The sequence below is a fragment of the Mixophyes fleayi genome, chromosome 1, assembly GCF_038048845.1.
Source record: "Mixophyes fleayi isolate aMixFle1 chromosome 1, aMixFle1.hap1, whole genome shotgun sequence".
Lineage (NCBI taxonomy): Eukaryota > Metazoa > Chordata > Amphibia > Anura > Limnodynastidae > Mixophyes > Mixophyes fleayi.
This window is the reverse complement of record NC_134402.1, coordinates 262,166,769-262,176,994: the sequence shown is the minus strand read 5'-3', so window position 1 is coordinate 262,176,994 and position 10,226 is coordinate 262,166,769.

Here is a 10,226-nt window from a genome sequence, read left to right as displayed (position 1 = left end):
TAATAATGTTTTTAATGTTAAGAAATAATTTTTCATGTTACTGGCAGTATGTGATGACCCGATCTTAAATTCATTTATCACAATATCGCTAAAACATTGGGTGCACTGTTCAAAGCTCTTTTACTTGAATTCCTATGCTATAAAAGACATATTTAGAACAAATATGTGTTCATAAGAGTGTATAATGATGTGAAAATTCACCAACAATTAAATCTATAACAAAAGTATTAGTACATCCACAATAATTACATATACCGAAAGTATTGGCACATTGAAAAAGTTAGTGAATGTAACTACCATTTCAGGCGGAAAACTTATTAGTTGCATTGCACTACTCACTGAAAATTTAGGATTACAAGAGATTACATTTCTTCAATCTTCTTATAAAAGTCCAAATATTCAGCAACACTTAGGGCTAGATTTACTAAGCTGTGGGTTTGAAAAAGTGGGGATGTTGCCTATAGCAACCAATCAGATTCTAGCTTTCATTTATTTAGTACCTTCTACAAAATGATAGCTAGAATCTGATTGGTTGCTATAGGCAACATCCCCACTTTTTGAAACCCGCAGCTTAGTAAATCTAGCCCTTAGGATCTGATTTTGAGTTAGGAGCAAAGCAAAGAAAAGAAGCAACTTTGCACCTGGACAAAACCATGTTATAATGCAAGTGGTACAAATTGACTTATTTTTTGCATGCAAGGAAAATACTGGGTGTTTTTACATGTAGCATACAAGTACTTGATAACTTTATTTTTAAACTGAAATTAAAGTTGATCTTTGACATGCTATATCCCATCTGCCCCTACATTTTAAATTTACCTCCCCGTCTAATGCAACATGATTTTGCCAAGGTGCACATATGCTCATTTTCTTTGCTTTGCTCCTAACCCAAAATTAGACCCTTAGTTGTAATTGTAAGACTCCAAACTGATTATGTTCACTGCAATTTTCCCTCCCAGCTTAGGGTTAATTTTGTTATGTTACATATCAATATCATTATATTTGCTTTGTTTACTGTTGTTATTTAGTAAACTAATTGACTGTTGAGAGTTTTCTAGCTCAGAATCCATATATTGGTATTCTATATTATATTAAGTGTTGGGGTTCTGTTTTTGAACACTACATATATTTAGGAGTAGGTAACAGGTTCAAAACATCCATCTGCGATTACATTTTTTGTCTATATGTTTATGTATTATTTATTTTTCACCTGCATATTATTTATATACTGACCTTAAGTTATTTGCTTTTTTGCATATATTTTGAGTTTAATAACAACCACAAAGATATTGATTTTGTGTGAAATGCTTATTTGTTGTAATCATTCATTTTTAAGAGTGTTTATCATTACTATCACGCTTATCACTTTTTTTTAGACTTGAGAAGCAATTGATTTATTTGGTTTCATTATATTTTCACATCCATATCTGTTATCTTATTTATGATTATGGTCATTATTATTGTTACTATTTTATTGTAGTAGTTTGAAAGAAAAAAGTTCTATTTAATCATTTAGTGATCTGCAAAACAGCTTTCAAATCTCAGGAAACAATAAGTCATACCAGGCACATTAATTCAAACAGTAATCTATGGACATGTATATCATCTGTTGTTTGGACATTAATCATTTAGTTTTATGATATAAAATTTTTTCATTACATTAAAAAGATACAGTTTTTAATATATTGAATTCTATTGCAGTTTCAACACCAAACCTATTTGCTTATTTAAAATTGATAGGGAATACATTACAGTCTTTTTACGACAAAAATGCTAGTGGTTAGTTTAAGCAAACATTAACGCACAGACTAACATATATGTAATTTGAAAAGTAAAATAATTTTAATTAGAGAAAAAAATATATAACGGCTTGCTAAGTACAATCATTAATAAAACATGCTACTTTAAAACCATGTTTTCTTAAAGTTGGTACTCAAACAACAAAGCTTAAAATGGCATTAGCTTGCAAAAAAGGGTAATGTTAATGTGTAATTGAAAAGTGAAAATATTTGCGTTTTGGCTATTTATGCACCCAGAACAACTGGTGAGATAGCAAAGACTCAGCCAGGTTTGCAGAACCATATATTCATCTTGCAGACAGTTGTTTCTAGATATGGGCGGGCTCGGTTCCCCGAGATCCGAATCCTACCGAATTTAGGGTCCCGAGTTCCGACGAGCAGGCTCGGTACTCTCCAGCCCGTTCGGTTTCAAAATCGAGGCAAAACGTCATTGTGACGTATTCGTTTTTCTGAGCTCGGATCTCACGAGATTTGAAAAGCATAAATACACGCCTCCACAGCAATCCATCGCCATTTGACAGAGGGAGAAAGCAGGGTTAGGTCACACTGGCTATATCAGCGCAGGGACAGTGATTGATTGTATTCAATACCATTGAAAGCTTAATACCAGTTGTTACAGCAGTAAGAGGAGAAGAGAGGAGGGTTTTTGTTCAGTTTCTGGCACTCCAAGTGCTGTTGGGGTGTCCCCCATTCTTTTGCAGAAATTTATCTGGCTGTGAAAAAAGTACTATTTTGCAGCACTGTAAAAACAATATATTTAGCACTTCCATTTGCTTTTGGGGTGTCCCCCATTCTTTGGTAGAAATTTATCTGGCTGTGATAAAAGTCCTATTTTGCAGCAGTGTCAAAAACAATTTGTAGCACTAAGTGCGTTGGGCTCAGAATGAATTCAAAGCAGTCCACATATAAGCAAAATGAGCAACCAGGTTCTGTCACCAGTCCTGATGGTAGTGTTCCCAGCACGTCATCTACACAGTCTTTTGAAATCAGGCAAGAAAACACACACCCAAAAATATTTTACGGTGTTGAAGCGAAAAAGTAGTGTAACTGAGGAAAAGTTAAGTGCCGGTAAAAATAAAAACAAATTGCCAACATGCAATTCTACACACGCAGTGGCAAAGAGAGAATGAGGCCTTCACCTTTGTCTATTAGTGGCAGATCAAAAAATGTTACCGAGCCTACAAGTGGTGCACAAGTACTGTTACGCGTCAAAGCCGAGCTGCAAGATAACAGTAAGGCATTAGAGGATAATGCTTGCTCTGAATCAGATATGACACCAATCCCTGTGGAGAGTCCATCCAACAGTGGGATGTCTAATCGTGAGCATTCTGTTAGTGTACCCATAAAGAGGGACCCTTTCAGCAGTTCTGCTGATGTGTGCCTGAACAGCCCGAGTGTAGCCAGTGATACACAAATTGAGGATGCCAATTTGGAAATAGAAGAGGATGAGGGGGAGATTTGTGTAGGCGACGAGGGCGCTAATGAGGATGTTGATGACTATGATGCAGACATATACCAAATTGCCTTTCTCAATTTCTATTTATATTCTAGATTATATAACGGCTGAATAGTTTTCTATTTTACTCCCAGTGGAGAGGGGATCTGATACAGACAGATACCAAACTGCCTGTGTCCATTTATTTGTATATTCGAATTTTTAGTTCTACAGTCTATGCAGGCTGCTTTTTTCTATTTTACTACAAGTGGATGGGGGGGGGGGGGGCTGATACAGACAGAAACCAAACTGCCTTTTTCCATTTCTTTGTATATTCAAATTTCTAGTTCTACAGTCTATGCAGGCTGCTTTTTTTCTATTTTACTACACGTGGATGGGGGGGTGGGCTGATGCAGACAGATACCAAACTGCCTTTGTCCATATCTTTGTATATTCGAATTTCTAGTTTTACAGTATATGCAGGCTGCTTTTGTTCTATTTTACTACAAGTGGATGGGGGGGCTGATTCAGACAGAAACCAAACTGCCTTTTTCCATTTCTTTGTATATTCGAATTTCTAGTTCTACAGTCTATGCAGGCTGCTTTTTTCTATTTTACTACAAGTGGATGGGGGGGGGGCTGATGCAGACAGATACCAAACTGCCTTTGTCCATTTCTTTGTATATTTGAATTTCTATTTCTGCAGTCTATGCAGGCTGCTTTTGTTCTATTTTACTACAAGTTGATGGGGGGGGGGCGGGGCTGATGCATACAGAAACCAAACTGACTTTGTCCATTTCTTTGTATATTTGAATTTCTAGTTCTACAGTCTATGCAGGCTGCTTTTTTCTATTTTACTACAAGTGGGTGGGTGGGGGGGGGGGCTGATGCAGACAGATACCAAACTGCCTTTGTCCATTTCTTTGTATATTTGAATTTCTATTTCTGCAGTCTATGCAGGCTGCTTTTGTTCTATTTTACTACAAGTTGATGGGGGGGGGGGCGGGGCTGATGCATACAGAAACCAAACTGACTTTGTCCATTTCTTTGTATATTTGAATTTCTAGTTCTACAGTCTATGCAGGCTGCATTTGTTCTATTTTACTACAAGTGGATGGGGGGGGGGGAATGATGCAGACAGAAACCAAACTGCCTTTGTCCATTTCTTTAGATCTTTAACTAGAAGCAGGGCCGGATTAAGACATTGTAGGCCCCTGGGCTAGGGATACTGTGAGGCCCCCATTTGTCAAGCAATTTATGCCCAGTCCGATAATGGGGCCCCCCCAGTAATATCGTATTGGGCATGTCTACCTTCTCACAATCTAACTCTAATTTTTCCACCCCATCTTAAACCTAACCTTCTCCTACCTCATCACAACCTAACTCTAACCTATTCCTACCTCCTTTTAGCCTAACCCTATGCTCTTACCTACTCAAAGCTCCCCCATGGAACCACTAAACTGCAAATGAATGAACCCCAACTTCAAATGAATCTGCCTAACCCTAACCAAGTACAATCCCAGTGTGTATTCACAAAGCTCACTTGTATTTCTGGATAACAGGTTTAAGTGCAATACATATATATATATATATATATATATATATATATATATATATATATATATAAATAAATATATATATATATATATATATATATATATATATATAAATATATATATATATATATATATATATATATATATATATATATACTGTGTTTGTATGTATATATATATATATATATATATATATATATATATATATATATATCCATATATATATATCCTTGTGCTTTTCTTCTGACTTTTCTCTCCTTGTGGTAGTTGTCACTTCTCCAAATGGCTGTCACACCAGTCTATTAACTCTTTACCATCAGTGTTCCAAAAATGTCTGAGCTGTTTAACCAAAATAGTTCATGGGTAACACTAAAAAATAAGTATACCCTGCAATTTATCTAATCCGACCAAGCTTCTATGCTTGTGTTATTTTATGCATGGATTTCCTATTTCACTATATAGAAAGTGACCATTAAATATCATAACATAACATTTTAAAAAGCCAGGGAACATCAACACACACTCTCACTGTCACTATCATGCACTTTTTTGATTAGTTTGCTAACTACTTACCTGTGCTGGCACTGTTCAGCTTCATGATGCAGGAGGCATCCGTCTGGGCTGAAGCTAAGGAAGTCACGCGAGAGCCTCTGCAGTCCCCTCTCTGTGACAGGCAGCCTCCTTATTCGCTGCCAGGACAGCGTCACTGCCGGATCCGCCCCTTCAGGTCAAACCAAATACGAGAGATTCGCCTATCACCCACCACCATCCCCCGTGCCGCCGGAAAACAAATAATAAAAAAAATGTACTGAAAACACATGAGGCAGTGTATGGATGGCTAATCCGCCCCTGGCCCCCAACCCGATGAAGAAAAAGCAGACGTTTGTTTTTTTTAAAAAAAACAAAAACATTTTAAAATCTCTAGGGCCCCCCAGCAGCCCAAGGCCCCTGGGCTGTAGCCCATAAAGCCCTTTGGTTAATCCGACCCTGACTAGAAGTGTAGGGTGTAATATACACCCAAAGACGATGGCTGCATTGCCAATAGGCTAAGATGGAGAGGATAACAATCAGGTTCGTGTGCAGAATTAAGGACAGCCTACCAGGGAATAAACTGTTTTCTTCCTAATTTATTAGCTTTAGAATCACCTTACTTATCCAAGAAACAGGTGGAGCATTAAATCTGGTTACTTTATGCCCAAAAAATTGATTTTCCAACAAAATAGGAAAACAAAACCAAACAAAACCAAAACCAAAACACGCAATGGTGGTTTTGCAAAACCAAAACCAAGACACGATGGTAATCCAGATCCAAAACCAAAATCAAAACCAAAACATGGGGGTCAGTGAGCATCTCTAGTTGTTTCAATCTTACTGATTTTCAGTTATAGAACAATGATTTCTACAGTGTAAGAAGAGAACCAATAAAGTGCAAACATTAAAGTTAGAATGTGATTGGCTAAACTAAGAGAAAAAGATCTACCACTATAAATAAAACACAATGAAGGTTTTGTAAGTGTATGCTATTTTATAGTAAGTACGTATGATTTACCTTACATTTTAACATGGTTATTGCTACATTGCATTTACAGTAGATGGCACATGATAGGTACATACATTAAATGGTATAAAAATGTAGTGAGTGGAGCTGCTGATGCACGCTGGATGATATAATATCCTTACCATGTAATTATCATATAATTAATAATAGCCAGAATCTTGGTGCATCTAAGAAGGGGACATAGGGCCTGATGTAGAGTTTGACGCAATTTACACTTACATCATAAGAATAAATTGCATCTCATTATTTACATATGATTCCGAATCACACGTATCTTTAGATCCATGTGACTCTGAATACTATGCAAATTGCACACACTTCTTTGAACATACCGTTTTGACTTTCTTATGGGCCAAGTGTATCAGTTGCAGTGGCCCTGTAATAAATAAATGTAAAAAAAAACAAAAAAAAAACAGTGCTCCCCCCATACATCTTAACCAACGACAGTGCTGCCACACCAGTCCGGTACTATCAGAATCGGAGGGACAAAAAAACGTGGTGTCCCCCTGAATTTACTATTACCAGCGCTAGTTTTTGCAACCTGAGCTGGTTGCACTATAGCATGAAAACCGCAGTGTGGGGTCCCATTGCCATACTGCCAAACCAACCTTGTCTGGTTAGCACAAGGCTGGATTCCCTAGGGAGTTTGGTATCTTCCCACATCCCTGGGGTGGTGGGTGTGGGGTAATATTAAATTATTAAATGTATAAATCCATTTTGTCCCTGGTGCAATACAGGCCCCAGCAGGCCTAAAGTGCCATTAAGTGTTTGAGCATACTGGTGCTTGTAGTACTGCAAGCACCAGCATTCCACGATTGCCAGGGCATTCTGCCTCTTGGGGAACAATGAGTGCCAACATGCCCTGGCACCTAGGGCCCGCTGGGACCTGAAGTGCATCAGGGAAACATGTAAATAAAGCCCTACTGGTAGTAGCAAAGGGATGGCTAAAACTAGGGGGGGGAGCTCACATGTTTTTGTAGGCCCGATCTCTCTAGGGAATTCAGCCCCATGCTGACCAGCTTAGGGCTGGTTTGGCATTATGGCAGGGGGCCCCATGCTGCAGGTTTCCCTGCTATTGTGTCACCAGCCAGTCTAGCAAAGCCTAGTGCATGTAATAGTAAATTTGGCAGGACTCCATGCTTTATATCCCCCCGATTTTGCTATTACCAGCCTAGTCTGACAGCACTAGGGTTGGTTAAGCAATTTGGGGGGCAGTTTTTATAAATGTAGCTATCTATTTTCTAATTTTTTATTTCAGCATGGTTTGTGGTGATGGTCATCATCATCAGCACAGATCTTGCACCAGGAGAGAGCACCCGCCACAGAGACGTCTCCTAGAGACTTATCTGAGACTACTTCCCACTCAGTATAACATGTAAAGAATGTAAACACACGCCTTTACATTGCTAAGTTAGCCCACTACCTCAGCTGTTAGGCCTCTGGAGAGGTGCAAAGTACGTCTCAGTCTAAAAGCAGACAGATGGATCCTTGGCTCCTGCGCATGCGCAGTAGTCATAAGCATTTCTTACACTTACGAGCTGGACTTGTGTCCAACTCTACATGAGGTCCACAGTGTGTAATCCATACAGTCCAAATGTACATTCAGTATTTAACATTGGTTTAACTTTTATTTTACCATAAATATAGAATACTGAATGCAGGTTCTTCTAGGACTGACCTTGCTTGCTCATAGGCCTCGTGGTTTATATAGGAGAAATGCAAATTTATTTTTTTTAAGATAAAAAGAGACAAAAAATCACAAAAAGATTGGGTATAGAACCAATTCTTCTTTAATTAGATTTTGGAGAAACACACAACAAAATCAGATTTAAATTTGAATGATCTATCAAGTACTTACAGGGCAACATACACAAATTAGACAAGGTCTATATATTGTTATATAAGCACCTTTGAATATATGTCAGTGGGTTACTGATGCTATTTTATTTACATATAAAGTTATAAAGTATTACTTATAAATCATTTGCTTTAATAATAACAGAATCAGCAAAAGATTTACCACAAGCTGAAATTGAAACTATTGAAATCTGAGTCCTTACAAAATGAAGCTTGATATCAACTCAGAAATCAATATTTTTTTAAAACTAAATCTAAACCGTTGCTACCACTCAACCTTCCACACACATTAAAGATATTTCATGAATCAGCAAAACAAGAGATTACTAACCTACAGATGCCTTACACACACCACATTCTGTGCAAGAAACAATTTGAAGCTCTTTATTAAATGAAATTATGAGACAGCATTACTTTCACTATTAAAAGCTCACATAACAGTGGGAATATCATTATCAGGCCCAATGGTATTACTATAAAGCTTTCATTAAATATTATTATACTCCAAAAAAAGCAAAAACTGTGAAGTTTGTAAACAATATAATACTATTTTTAAAAACTGCTTTTAAATCTGATGTTATTGCACAAACAGATAGGAATTATTTGTGATTATCTGGAATTCCATATTTTTGTATTTCCAAAAGTCCACAAAAGTTTGGCTAACCCACTTGGATGTCCATTTGTGTCTGAGAATCAAGCTTTGTATGAAAGCAACTGGCTCTAAAAAGATAACATTCGTGCGTGACCTTGCTCATATTTGACAGATAATATTTAATTGTTTGACATATTTGGGGCTCATGTAGAGTTTTATACCTGTTTTTTTGCGTGTAAAATATGCATTTTCATTCTGCACATGCGCACCAAAAAATGTGTACACAAAGATCAGAATGCAGATTTTGTCGCTTCTTACACTTGCGACTCTTCACACTTGGAGAAGCGGAATGGGGGAGGATGCTGTGGGCAAGCATAGGCCTAGTACAGTAAGGACTTGTTTAAGTTAATATGACTCAGGTAAACCTGGACACATATGCATATAGGCCTGTTGGGAGGCTCATTTCTTGCCAGTGCTGGTGGGTTGGGGCCCCATACATAATGATGATGATGATGATGACTGTTGGCAGCAGTAGTTTCTGCTTCTGACTGACTGATTGCATCTTGATCATTCCTACTGAGAGTTATTGATTCATTAGTGTGACTGCTATATATATGAAGTTGCACCATCTTTTTGCATTAGTTGATATTTGCATTTAGACTGCAATAGGAAAGGAGATTCTCATTTGATTTTAAATAAGAAAACTACAAATGTTTGTATTTAATTATACTTTATATATTAAAAAAAACTCCCTCCCGTTCCCTGCGCTCAGCCAATGGCTGTCGCCTCTCTTCCACTCTGATCACCTCATCCCACTCCAAAATCCAAGACTTCTCCCTTCACTGGAACAACCTCCCATGCTCCATCTGACTGTCCCCTAATTTATGCTCCAAACGTGCACTAGACGCCCTCTACTGGTTTCCCTTTGTGCCTGCTGTCTCTCTACCCTCCTTTTAGGATGTAAGCTCTTATGAGCATGGTCCTCTTCTCTCCTTTCTTTATGCATATTCTTCTGCTCCAACTTCACTATAATAGCTATGCCTGGAGCTTCTGGAATCTTAGTATTATTTGTTTATTGTTCTGTACTGTTCTATCCTGTAAATTATACTGTTTGCATTGTGTACAGTGCTGCGGAAATCTTGCGGTGCCTTATAAATTAAAGATAAAAATCATAATAATAATAATAATAATAATAATAGTACATGTGATTTTCACATTTATTAATAGCACTGTCCTTTCTTTCATATAAGACACTTCATTACACTATTATATTGTGAAAAATAGTTCATGCACCGTTCTCACTTACTACTAACACTGTAAAGCTACATCTCTATGCTACCAGGCTGCTAGTTGTTGACCTAAATTTTTGAAGGGTGTGTGTTGGTGTCTCACGTTGAGATCAGTGACCTGAGATTCTAACTTTACAACC